The sequence below is a fragment of the Pseudochaenichthys georgianus genome, chromosome 9 (assembly GCF_902827115.2).
Source record: "Pseudochaenichthys georgianus chromosome 9, fPseGeo1.2, whole genome shotgun sequence".
Classification (NCBI taxonomy): Eukaryota; Metazoa; Chordata; class Actinopteri; order Perciformes; family Channichthyidae; genus Pseudochaenichthys; species Pseudochaenichthys georgianus.
In genome coordinates this window covers 17212750-17226569 of record NC_047511.1, presented here as the reverse complement: position 1 = coordinate 17226569, position 13820 = coordinate 17212750, and the positions used below count along the sequence as shown (strand labels likewise).

Below are 13820 nucleotides of genomic sequence, written 5' to 3'. Positions count from 1 at the left end.
AGCAACACTTTTCTTAAGTTTAATTATTGATAGGCTCTAAAATTCAAACCACACTATAGTTTGATCATGTACCATGTATCATGTGTCAATTCTCAAAGAGTCAATCATCAACATTTAGAGACAAGTGTGACATGACTTTAAAACTTGCCCTGACAGTCTTCTAAAAACACCATCACCAAACAATGAAATGATCCCTGAAAAGCAAGATACTTAAAAGCCATTTTTTTAATTGTTCTTATCATTGGAGTAGATTGTACTTTTTACCCTAAAAGCAACATATTTCTCCCTTCCACACTACTCTGCCTGTTTGGGAAAAGAAAGCAGATATTTGTTCCATTAGGACACTAAGTGATGAAGGCAGACATAGAACTGCAGAGGCACATGTCAGACACACTCATTTCCTCTGGGTAAAACTCCATTAGAATGACTTCACAGAAACCATCTGAGAGCTGAGAGGTTGAGGGGCGCCTCTCTTAACTGTCCCTCAGTGTTTCTTATATTTCTGGTACTCAATGCTGACATATAAGGATTTACATCTAGATCTTATTGGTGGAAGTTCCAAAGATGGCTACTAATAATCTTTTATAAGGTCACAAAGTTTCTTTTATCTTTTTTATTTGAAAAGATTGTTTGATTCCACGTCATTGCATTCATAGTTTATTATTCTTTATTGTCCACTGATACATAATAACCTGAAATGCTGATGTAATCACAGACCTTGTACTCCCTCTTTTGACTCTTTGTACACACTAATCAGCTCTGTCATTGTTGTCCTGTTTTCTAATAGGCCATCAGATGGTGAGCTACAGTATCACCATGGAGGTTAAATATACCGTACAGTAGTAACATAATCACTCTTCTATTCTGCTGAGGTAACGTCATTCTCTTACAATATTACTGTAGAGTGTAGTGTAACCTACTCCAACACAGATTTAGAATAAAACATATTTAAATCATAAATATAATTTTGTCAACCACAATATGTTTGAGGTTCATAACGTTTGGTACACATATAACAATAAATTAATTACAATTCTGTTCTACCTTTCAAGCCGAGAGAACAAGTTATATTCCATTGGAAACATAACAAATAAATATATAAATAATAATAATACAAATTATATTTAAAATAATAAATAAAAAAGGTATATCAAGTAAAACAAACTTGAAATCAGGTGGTTGAACAATTGAGCAGCATTATATAAGCAAATCAGAAAGTAAAAATAATAATAAATGTGTCAGACAGCAGAAACAGTGTCAGGAAACTTGAAAAAATATGAATCATGAAATTGACAAAAAACATTGTAATGCGCTTTCCAGGCTGACTAATTTGGGTTTGATGTCTCCCTCTATAATCACCCCACAGATAGTTTTAGTTCATTAATGTGTAGTAGGCCTAAAGCATATTTTCCTGTCGGGTCTAATGGGGGTAGGAGCCAATCACAGCAAGCAAAAAACACCCACACACTGGACGTGTCGCCTGTGCACGGCTACGGCTGACACATAGTGAGATGGATATTTCATTTAGTTTAGTCTATTTATTTATAGTGTCGTGGACAGTCCCCATCGATGAACTGTCACAAAAACAGTAAATGGTACAGCTTTAGCCGACATAGCTAATTTCCAGCTGTTGTCCCCAGCCAGATGGTAATAGACACCCTTAAAATTACAATATATCAACAGCATTAGTTATAAGAAAATATATAAAATAAAATAAAAAGGAGGAAAGACAAGTAGATACCGGTGTGAGGATAAAAGAGAACAATAAACAACACACGTTACTATATACAGTACATGTCACATATAGCACATCACAATCACATAACAGAAACGAGGGGCAACATCCATGATCACAACATGTAACACTCACGCCATACTCAACACAGACTAGTGTGTGCAGGAGGTGTAGTTCTCAGTGAACCATGTTTTTAAGTGAGCTGTGAAGGTGGTATGTGTATGTATGTCTTTGATTTGAGTGGGTAGAGAGTTCCAGTTTTGTATTGCTGTGACCGAGAATGATGACTGACCAAAAGTACTCTTCCTGAATGGGACTGATAGGTCGCCACGTGTGGAGCTTAGTGGTCCGTCTGTTGTTGTTACGTTGAGTAACCAATGAGCTAAGAGGTGGAGGGGCTGTATTGTGCAGGATTTTGTAAACCAGAACGATGTTCCTATACTTTATTAAATCTTCCCAACTCAGGATGTTATGCTTGTTGAGGATGGTACAGTGATGGGAGCGGTTAGGTTTCTGGTCCAGTACTTTGAGGGTTTGTTTGTACAGGGTTGCTAGTGGCTTCAGTGTGGAGCTGTTAATTTGCCCCCAGCTTGTGAGACAGTATGTAAGATGTGACATGATCATGGCATTCATGTATAATTTGGCATAATTCAATGTCATTGTGTTTCTTATGTATTTAAAATGTGCTAGGCTAAACTTGACTCTTTGGGTCACTTTTTTGACTTGTGTTTTGAATGTTAAATTAGAGTCAATAATGATTCCAAGGTACTTAACCTGAGGCACAATGTTAATATGTTCACCTGAGATGCTGCATTTTCTTTTTGTGAAAAACATTCCAACTGTTTTGTTGACATTAAGCTGAAGACAGGAGCGGTGTAGCCAGCTAGTGATCAGCACTAAAGCTGAGGTCAGTTTATCAGCAGCCTTTTGCTTTGTGTTGGCATGCACATTTATCACAGTGTCATCGGCATATAGCTGTGTTTGCACATCAGGACAGACAGATGGCAGGTCATTCATATATAATATTAATATTAATATCATTAATATTTCAAACCTTTATTTATCCAGATTGTCCCTTGAGATCGATCTCTTTTTCAAGAGATATGATCCCAGACTGTTTAGGAAAACACGTGTATAAATCAGAGCAAACCCACGTGCAAATGTCCCCGGGAGTCAGGTTGAATCCCAGAACACAATCTCAATGTGTAGAAAGCATAGCTTACCCCTGATCACTGCCCCGCAGTGTGAAATATCAGCAGGTGATCAGACCTGGACATTTGCATGTAAAAAATAAGAAATTATTACAAGGCTGAAAATACCTTGAAAGATTATACTTCACCAAAAATAACATAGTGGAAAATACACGCAAATATGGAATATATTGCATCACACTCAATTAACACTGTCACGATTATTGTGTTGTGTTACGTTTTTAGTTTTGTGTGTCTGGTAGTGGGTGTTTTGCTTTTCTCCTTGTCATGTTTTCCTCCCTGTGTATTGTCTGGTCTTTCCCCCTGTGTTTTCCTGTCTGTCGTTAGTTTCCCTGGTGTGTCTAATATCCTGATTGTTTTCACCTGTGTCTCCTGTGCTCATCAGTGTCAGCCCCGCCCCTGATTGTTCCCACCTGTGTCTTGTTACCCTGTGTTTAAATTCCCCAGTCTCCCAGTGTTCCTTGTCAGTTCGTTTTTGTCTTTCGCCATGGAAGGTCTTGTCTCTTGCCACAGTCAGGTATATGCTCTCTTCGTGCTATTGTAAAGTTTTGTTCTTGCTTTTTGTTTTGGAAAATAAAGTATCTTACCAATACTTTACCTCTGTCTCCCGGGTCGTGCAATTGGGTCCTACCTCCTAAGTGCCTGAGTTCTTAACAGACACAGTATCTGCTGTGTGACGTAATGTGAAAACAAGGCAGGTATGGAATTAACAGCACAGTGTTATAGTTATTTAATATAAATAATTGTAGGCCCTTAAATAACTCATTTCCATTGCTTGTGTCTATAAAATAATGGATATCATTTTTTTTTAGGAATTAGTCCTCATTCCGATTTCCATTTGTCAGCTGTTCCCTGACATGCGGCCTGCACCACGTCACAGACTCAGAGGGGGCAGTTTGACACATGGCTCCGCCGTCTCCAACTGGGAGCAGCTCCGGCCCCCCTGCCGCTGTGGACAGATGGAACCGGCCATTCGTGCCATCCATCGATGTTGTGATTACTTAAGATCCCAGATGGATGATATCATAAACTGTGATTTCCTATAGTCAAACCTTATGTATGGTGGGTGCTAACAACCCTGAACACACACAAGTAAAGAACCTTTCTGTGTAAACAGTTAACTTTTGAAAATGCATCCATGCACCAAGGATGGATCACAAGGGTCTAATGTTGCCTATGGTAAAATGCTGCACTGTCCTCCAGTGTATATATATGAAAATGTTTTTTAAGTTTTTAAGACATGGCCCACATTTTGAGCTAATTAGCTTAGCTTATGAAAGATTGACATTTGGATGTACCTTTACATGACGACCTGAACAGTTATCAAAAGGGGCTCATGATCATCAAAATGCAGTTTGTCATTGATGTTTACTTTAATTGATATAAATGCATAATGATGTCGGCATCAAACCATTATTCTTAATTAGATACAATGTGGTGCTAAATGGGGCTCACATGTTGGTGCTCTACCCGGTCAGTAATGCTAACTTGTTGATATTTTCCAGGAATGTTGTCATCATTAACATTTTAATTTTTTTAGGCGTTAATGAATATAAATCTTTCGCTTCATACAGTATTTTAGAATAATCCCCAGAGGAAGTAAAAGGCTGCAGCAACAGAGTAAAGGTCATGTATTAGCAAATGATTCCAAATGTTGCTAACTGCAAAGTTGCTGACAGGGCATACTTGTAAATGTGTGTCTGTGTGTTGTGTGTCGGCATGCTAGGATTAATTGGTAAAGTGTGAAATCAATGTGCAAAAAACTCGGTTCTCCCATCTGCCAATCCCCAGTTTTCAGATAATATCGCCGTCCCCTGATGTACTGCTTCTTCTCGGTATTAAATTAATTAGAACCGTTGGATGAAATGAGATTCAGTGTTGCAACCAGGTGCCAAACTGCTGCCTCCCCAGACTGCCTGGCAGGATCAGCAGTGTGTGCTGTGCTGCAGGTCCAGTGTTGTGTGAAAACTCAACTCTACCTGCCAGTTAGCAGCCACGAGTCGGTGTGTCTGAGAGGAGTAGGAGATGATGCAGCACTTCAGACGGCGAGGTAATGAGACACAGAGGAACAGCAGACCACCGGGAGAGCTGCAAGAAGGCCTGCTAGCCATCCCTCCTCTGCAATGAATTAATATGACAGATAGCTGGATGGTGTGATTGGTCTTGTTGCACCCTCAAGTGGTGAAATGCTGACATGACAGTACGAGAGAAGACATGGCAGCTGATATGTATTCATTATAGCAATGAGCAGCAGAGCTCTGCTGTGCATCTCTGTGTTTTGTGAAAAAACTAGCATGGTAACACATTTGGAAAATAAATCACTGGTTCAACACCAAATGACATGAGAGTATCTATTTGAAAGCTAAGTCTGACAGACAAATGACCTGAAGTTTATCCATATACAATCACTGATTAGCCTATTAATTAAGATTCATAACCAATACTGGTGGATTGTTGACACAATGATTTAGAACATCATTGGGGAGGCCTGTATTAACAGGAAACCATGTTGAGTGAATAAAGTTGTTATCATTGTTTCATTGGCCCTGCAACAGACATCGGCTTACATGATACGATAACTTCTTAAATAAGCCAGATCTTGTGAACTGTGTGCACATTTTAAACAATACACTAACCTATCAGCATTCACACTTTCTTAAAGCACAAAGTACTACTCGTTTAGCAAAATGGCACATTTCAGAAAAAAATACTATATTTTGTTTGGTTTTGATACATTTCAAGTACAGTACTTGAATAAATGTACAAATTCATAAAAAACATATGTTACGTCTTACTTGTAGTGCAAATGTTTTGGTGGGAGTTATGGCTCTTGACTTTTGGTGCTCAAAGTGACGAAAACGTACAATTGAAAAACTCAACAGCAATGTTCTTCGATAAATAATGACCCAGTTACTCAGGGTAATCCATAGAACTTTTCTGACATTTACATAAATGGTTACAGTGTATATCGTACTGACCGGGCTAAAAAAGGTGGTGGCGTTGCCATTTATGTGAAAAATAAGTTTTGTGTAACCAATATGGTTTCCAAATCTGTTAGTAAACAGCTAGAATTTTTAGCCGTGAATATTGAGGTAACAAAGGGTCAACAGGTCATGGTGGTGGGCTGCTACAGGGCCCCTTCGGCTGTCAAGGACTCTTTATCGTCATTGGCAAAACTGTTATCACAACTTTCCTACAAGGAAATAGTGCTGCTTGGTGATTTTAATTGGGACTGGTTAACTTCTGTGTCAGAGGATTTTAAAAACCTGTGTACCTCTTTGAATTTTACCCAGATTATAGACAGTCCTACTCGCCCAAATATTAAGTCCCCAAATAAATCCTCCTTAATTGATCTAATTTTAACAAATGTTCCACATAAATACTCATCTGTGGGAGTATTTGCTAATGATGTGAGTGACCACTGTGTTGTCGCCACAATTAGGGACACTAAGTTCCAAAAGGTTAAACCACGTATCATCACAAAGAGAGACAAAAAACACTTTGTGGAGCAGGGTTTTTTACATGATCTGTTTGATTTTGATTGGGGTAAAATCAATCTGTGTGCTGATGTAGAAACTGCATGGTCTTATTTTTATCTTGGTTTTATGAAAATTATAGATAGACATGCACCTCTGCGTAAATTTAGAGTGAAGGGACGAAACAATCCCTGGTTTTCTGCTAAGCTGTCCAGTCTACTTCATGAGAGAAATAATGCTTGGGCTAAGGCTAGGAAATCAGGCTCAGAGGTAGAATGGCTACGTTTTAGGCAGCTAAGAAATAGCTTCACATCTCAAATAAAAAGTGCTAAATCAAAGTACTATTTGTCGGTTACCACAGAAAACCTGAATAATCCTAGGAAATTTTGGAAAGCCATAAAATCGATTTCCACTGGTGATATCCCAAATGAGCTACCTCCGTGCATTACCACAGCATCTGGCACTATATCAGACAGGGCTACTATGCTAAATTGCTTTAATAAGCATTTTGTGTCTTGTGGCTCTATGTTTGATTCTGTCACTGACTGTACTTCTGCTTCTGTGAACGCTCCAATCCTTGACTCTGAACAATGTGGTCTGGAAAACCCTTTCAGTTTTACTCCTTTAACTATTGGTATTGTTCATGAAGCATTATCCAAGTTAGATCCTAGGAAACCGGTTGGCCCGGACAACTTAGAACCTTTCTTTTTAAAGATAGCTGCAGATTTTATTGCTCCACCTCTTACTTCTCTTTTTAACCTCTCCCTCAGCACAAATGCAATTCCAAAAGTATGGAAGTCTGCTTATGTCTTGCCTTTACTGAAAGGAGGGGAGGCAACTATTTTAAATAACTATAGGCCAATCTCTAAATGGTCAGTTCTGGCTAAGGTGCTCGAACGACTTGTGAGTGAACAAGTAAAGGAGTTTTTATCTATAAATAATATCCTGTCTAAGCATCAGTCAGGATGCAGAAAGAAACACAGCACCATCACTGCCACAATGAAAGTGGTAAATGACATTACTAGTATTTTAGATAATAAGCAGAGTTGTGCAGCTCTGTTTATTGACCTTTCCAAAGCGTTTGACACCATTGATCATCGCATCTTAAAGCAGAGGCTACTCAGTATTGGCATATCCAGCCTTGCAGTGGGGTGGTTTGTGAACTACCTCTCTGAAAGGTCCCAATGTGTTCATTTTGATGGACTGTCTTCTGAGTGGTTAAACATTTCTAATGGTGTACCACAAGGTTCTGTTTTAGGACCACTTTTATTCTCCATATATATTAACAGCGTAGGTGATAATGTGGATGAAGCTACTTTACATGTTTATGCGGATGATACTGTGATGTATTGTGCAGGTCCCTCCATTAAAGAGGCTGTTGTTAAATTACAGGCTGTTTTTAACACTATTCAGACTCAGCTCTCTGAATTAAAGCTTCTTTTAAATGTGGATAAAACCAAGGTAATGCTCTTTTCAAAAGCAAAAAAGACACCAGAGCCTGTTTTAGATATTGTAACTACGCAAGGAACAAAACTTGAAGTTGTTGCCTGTTACAAATACCTTGGTATCTGGCTTGATGATTGTCTCACTTTTAAACTTCATGTCAATAACCTGCTAAAAAAACTGAGGGTTAGGCTAGGTTTCTTCTACAAGAACAAGTCCTGTTTCTCGCTTGAGGCCAGGAAAAGGCTAGTCACTGTGACCTTTTTACCTGTGCTGGACTATGGGGATCTGATGTATATGAATGCACCTGCCAATTGCCTGGTCAAGTTAGATGCTGCGTATCACAGTGCACTGAGATTTGTGACAAACTGTAAAGCATTAACCCATCACTGTACCCTGTATGCAAGGGCTGGTTTGCTTTCACTAACTGTACGGAGGCTCAGTCACTGGTACATTTTTATATACAAAGCCATGTTAGGGAAACTTCCATCTTATATCTGCTCCCTGATCTCTCTGAGAATTGTAAGTGGCTACTGCCTGAGATCGAATGCAGTGGTTTTTTTAAATGTGCCAACGGCTAGGACTGTCTTAGGGAAGACAGCTTTTAGATGCGCAGCTCCTCTGTCTTGGAATAGTCTGCAAATTAAATGGAAACTGAACAATCTGGTGCCACTAAATGTTTTTAAAGCTCGGTTGGATGCTAGTCAATCGGAAGCTATTGGTACCTGCTTATGTGGATAATTATGTAAATGATGCTGTATGATGTCCTTTTGTTGTTCTGTTTATGTTTTTATTAGTGCTGTCAAAATTATCGCGTTAACGGCGGTAATTAATTTTTTGAATTAATTGTGTTAAAATATTTAACGCATTTAACGCATGTGCAGAATGGCCCGCGCCCAAGCGGCAAACTCTGGGGAACAGCCGGGAAGCCAATACGGAAGTGCCACACACTGCAGTTCATATATCGGCCGATAGGCGATGGCTGCAGAAAGGAGCAATTTCCATAGACCCCCATGTTAAAATCCCCAATTTACAGTAGAAAAAAACATGTTTCTGTCCCTGGCTCCATACATTTTTATTATCGATATAGTTAGATTCCACCTTCATGATTATGGATCTGTGAGTGAATTGTTTTCTAACACGACCCTTTTATTTATATTAGGTCTTAAAGTTTTTGCATTAATTAGGGCGTGGTCACGTTGATGGACACGTACATGCCTTACTGTCAGCTAACAGCAACTTGTCCACTCTGCTAGGCTACAACCATAGAGGCTACAACGTTAGTTAGTCATAGTACTGTACTTGACCCTTTAGCTTTAGCCGTGTTCGTGGTGATATACCAGACAATTAAGATGTCGTGCTGTGCGCTTGAATGTACTAACAGAACTTCCAAGAAGTCTACTCTCAGCTTTTTTCGGTGAGTAAAATGATAATATTATACATGTTAACCCCGTTAGCAGGTGTTTGTGTGCTTGTTAGCTTAGGTTGTTATGTAGCTTATTAGCCAGCTAAGGACGTAACCCTTTATACATGTGTATATATATACAGTTTAGTTTATGATTCAGCCTTGGGTAAGACTTTTATAGTCTATGGCTATAACGCCCATAATGCTAAATGGGAGCAAATGTTAAAAGGGGACCCAATTATCCCAGTGGTGGCCGCCGGAGTCCGCCGCCGAAGCTAACCGGAGCCGTAGCTAGCCCTTTGCGGCTCCGTTAGCTTCGGCCAGCGGCGGAGCCCGGCGTTATAACTGGAGATCAAGGAATGCAGCGAAACGCGGAATTGGTTCGCCTGCAGCCCGCTATAGTATTAGCTAAAGAAATGATGTTGAACAAGGCTTATTAAGCTGAACATCGCCACAATTGTTCTGCTATGTATCGGTACTTATTTTATTTTCTTAACGTGTGACTGACAAGCATTAAGAATAACAACAAATAGCTATTTATCTTGCATATTGTCTCGTTTGATTATGAATGTAACGTTTATATAGTGGAACCACACTGTTTTATCAAAACCAAAGTGCCACGCAGTAACTTGGTAGGCCCATGCATGTATTTCAGCAGGAAATGTGCAACCTAGATTACATTTACCAACACAGACTATATAGAAATATTTGTAAAAGTTGTTCATGCGTTATTAAGTGAATATGGCATTAACCCTCCTGTTGTCTTTGGGTCGGTTTTCATGTATTTTTGAATAAAGGTTTCCTTTAGGTGATCCAGACAGGCTGGACCAGTGGGTGCTGAACATCCGGAGGAATAAATGGACCCCCAACGTTTCTTCTCGCCTGTGCAGTGAACACTTTGAGAGTCATCCCTTCAGCACGGACTCATGGGTACAGATCCTTTTTAAAAATAATAATAACTTGGTTCCATTTGTGAGTGTAAATTGTTGTTACTAATTAAATACATGTTATACATCATACAATGCTAAATAATTGTTATGGCACAGCTTGGACATCAGTGATGAGTAATGTTCTTTTGATTAAAGGCCAAATTAAGATTTTGCCAGTTAAGTAAAGAAACATAGAAATCGATTTTTTTTTTTTGCAAACCATCACATTTCTCTTCAATTTATGCAAAGACTCTTTATCATAGATAGAGAATTGCCATTTCCCCCACATACTCTATGTTAAAAACAGATGAATTATATTACCTTTTTTTTACATTATTTTAATAGCAACATTCATTCATCTGTTGTCATCTTATAACTTATTTATCTTAACAGCTATCACTGTAAAAAAAAAAATGATTTAATTTAATTCTTTACATTCTGTTCTTGCATATGTCTTATTATATTTACGTGTATATAGATTTCTGCCTGCACTAATTTATTATTCTTAATTTAATTTTGAATTTCTTTTATTGTTTTATGTCTTATATAACTAAGTTGCATTGTTGGAGGAGCTCGGGACAGATGATTTGCATTGCCATTCCTACACTGTAGCCTATGTGCTATGACATAAATCCTTTGAATCTGAATCTTGGAAACACGTAATTGTTGAATAGATTAACTGCATAGTTAACATGTTGGCCCTCTATTGTCTTTTATAATGCACTCTTACATTTAAAACAACATTATTCAAAAGAAAGTTGAATATCTACAGACCTCAAAAAGTTATTTGATGTGTTTTTGTTTATTATTTTTATTAGGGAAGGAGATGCCTGAAAAACACTGCAGTGCCCACCATTTTCTATTTCACCAATGGCAAAGAACAACAGCCTGGAAGGAGAAGCAGGTGAGTAGCAATGACGAGGTAAGTGACACTCCTAGTTCGACTGTTAATAGCAATGAGGAAGTTGCAGATGTCGACCATGGTAGTGGTGAAAACAGTCTTGCTGCTGATCAGAGCAATATCATTATGATACAAGGCACACCTGAAGAAGCCTTTGTTGTTCCACATGTGGAGCGTAATGACGTTCCAACAGCCAATGCTTGTGAGGAGGATGTTGGTTTGGGTAGCAGCAGCCAACAAACAAACTCCGCCTCTGTTCACTCTTACACTTGGGCTTTAAACTAAGACGGGTCATACTGAATAGTTTGTGCACACATTTCTAACATGTGATCTTTCTTTCATGTAGGACGCTTGAGGGAAGTTGCAACGCCTCGGCCAATGGGATGTCTTCTCCACGTGAAAGACATTGAAGGCATCATTTATAACTTGAGACAATTTTCCAAAAGTGATGACTTGTATTGGCTTAGGCAGTAATGGATTACATCGAACACGAATCAAGATCGTATAGAAAAAAAGGAAAGTGTAATCCGTAGATACATAGGAAGAGATGTAATCGCATTAGTTTGACTTTTCTAATAATAGGGAAACTCAGGATTACAATCTTATTCAAAACCTAAAAAGAGCATATAGTGCTTGTTGTAAAATGATCAAATGGTATCTCTTCTCTGGAAGCCGTACTGTTCTGGAGGATAATACTTTCATTGTGAATCTATACACCTACTGCCTGAATCTGCTTTATGGCATTATATTATACATTTCAGTAAAAAAATCATATTCATATTTCTTCTCTCCTGTGTTTATTTGCATTGCATTTGATATTGAGGTAATCCAAAACAAAAATAAAGTTATCAGGTTACATTACTTTTATATCTTCTTGATACTCACATTAAGTTACTGTTTTTGGCAAGTAGCCCTCCCAACCCTGTACATAAGTTATATCATTTTAATTACTGATACAGGTGTTGCACATCTTTAATTTATTTTCTAGTGTACTTAAGTCAAAACCTTTACTTTTCATAAAATGCAAGATGTAATTTTCAATGTGTGTTTATCACATTTTCAATGTGAAATAGATCTGATTAAATAAAGAGTAAAAGCACAATCTTAAATGTTGACATTTATCATTTTCCTATGCTTATTGTTAATGTAGTGGTGTTATAAACAAAATGTTGTCCTAAAGGAAATTAAGATGTTTTTTATTTGTTGACAAAAGATTTAAAGTTGATGCTCACAACATGTGGGAACATTTATGGAGAAAAATGTTTCTATTGTAAAAAAAAATGTATCTGCATACTGAACAATTTAGAAACTCTCTAAAAGGTATTATCTTCTGTGACGTTACAACCCTGTAGGGATTGTGGGTATTGCACTTCATAATTACATTCTATGGTATGCTTATGACATTGATACCAAAATACATGGGACTAGGGGAGACCTTCCTGTTGTTTGCATTGTCATGATAAATGACAGCGTAGTATTCATTGTCAAGATTTTGTGTTTTTAAACTTGGGACTCTTTTCAGACTGCTCCGGCTTGGGAAAAGAGTTGAGCCTTAATGTGTAATGTTTTCTGTATTGTATGGTAAGCTTATCCTTTCATTTGATAGTCCCATTTGGATGTGATAGCTAACATTTTCAGTAAGCAGTAGACAAAAGAAGTGAAAATATGAATATAATTTATTTTCAATATTTACATAAATACATAATTATTTTAACAAATAAAATAACAAAAAACATCATAACAAACAAAATAAAAGGTTTTAAAGACAGCCATGCCCAGCATGGGCCTGGAGAGCTACAGAGTCCATTGGGGGAAGAGGGGGGGTGGGATGTGGGGAAGAGGAAGAGCAGCCATGTTAACAGTGTTATGGCTACAGATGTAATATCTAACTCAACATTAGCCATGACAGTCTGGGCTTAGCAAGGGCCTTATAATACATACTCTAAAGGCCAAATCCAAAAACAGTGATACTGACATTTTAGCAGTTCACAGTCTTTGGAGGTGGTCTTTCAGGCAATTGGCTAGTGACTTTAAAAAAATATCATTTCCCCTAGGGGTAAAATGAACTCCATCTCACAAAAACAGCCCAGGACTGTCATGTCTAATGTTGGAGTGGTCAACAATGGCACCATTTAGGCTATGAACAAAAGTAGCCATAACACTGTTAACAAACTTCCAGGCTTTGTCAATTTTGACAGGATTTGCACCAGCCCTCCACCGGCGCCTCTGGGAGAGCATGATCTTCAAGCCAGGGTGCTGATGGTGAAGCTGGTGCAGGTCCTCCTTCATCTGGTTCAGCAACTGAACACTGGGCACATCCCCCAAGTCATTGCCGCCACAGTGGATGAGGAGGACATCCGGGGCTGCTCTTCCTCGCAGTGAGTAGGAAAAGAAAGGGAGGACACCTCTCCAGCGCAGTCCACCCCAACCGAACCAGCACACCCTCAGGTCGAGGCCAAGGTTGCTGCCGATGGTCTCTGTAGCTCTCTGGGCTCCACGCCGGACATAGCTGTCTCCGATTATCCATACAGTCACTATGGGAGGAAAATAAATGAGAGTAACAAATGCTTCAGATAATGAGGAATATCAAATTAAGTATAAAGGATTGCTCATTTTGTTCCTTTGACAATAACATACAAAATAACTATGAAATCACACCTGTATGGTTAAAAGTAACGAGAGCAAAACCTCAAAAAACAGATTAACAGCACACAGTTTAT

At 38.5% G+C, this 13820-nt stretch overlaps 2 long non-coding RNA genes across 2 annotated transcripts; both read left to right on the top strand.

Moving 5' to 3' along the window:
• Positions 1-3418: 3418 nt before the first annotated feature.
• LOC117453022 (uncharacterized) lies at positions 3419-5264 on the top strand. Its single transcript, XR_004552815.2, has 3 exons — positions 3419-3463; positions 3586-3644; positions 3759-5264. It is a non-coding gene; the product is annotated as an uncharacterized lncRNA (long non-coding RNA).
• Positions 5265-9977: 4713 nt separating this feature from the next.
• Positions 9978-11573, top strand: LOC139434405 (uncharacterized). Its single transcript, XR_011643753.1, has 3 exons — positions 9978-10200; positions 11018-11103; positions 11447-11573. It is a non-coding gene; the product is annotated as an uncharacterized lncRNA (long non-coding RNA).
• Positions 11574-13820: the final 2247 nt, after the last annotated feature.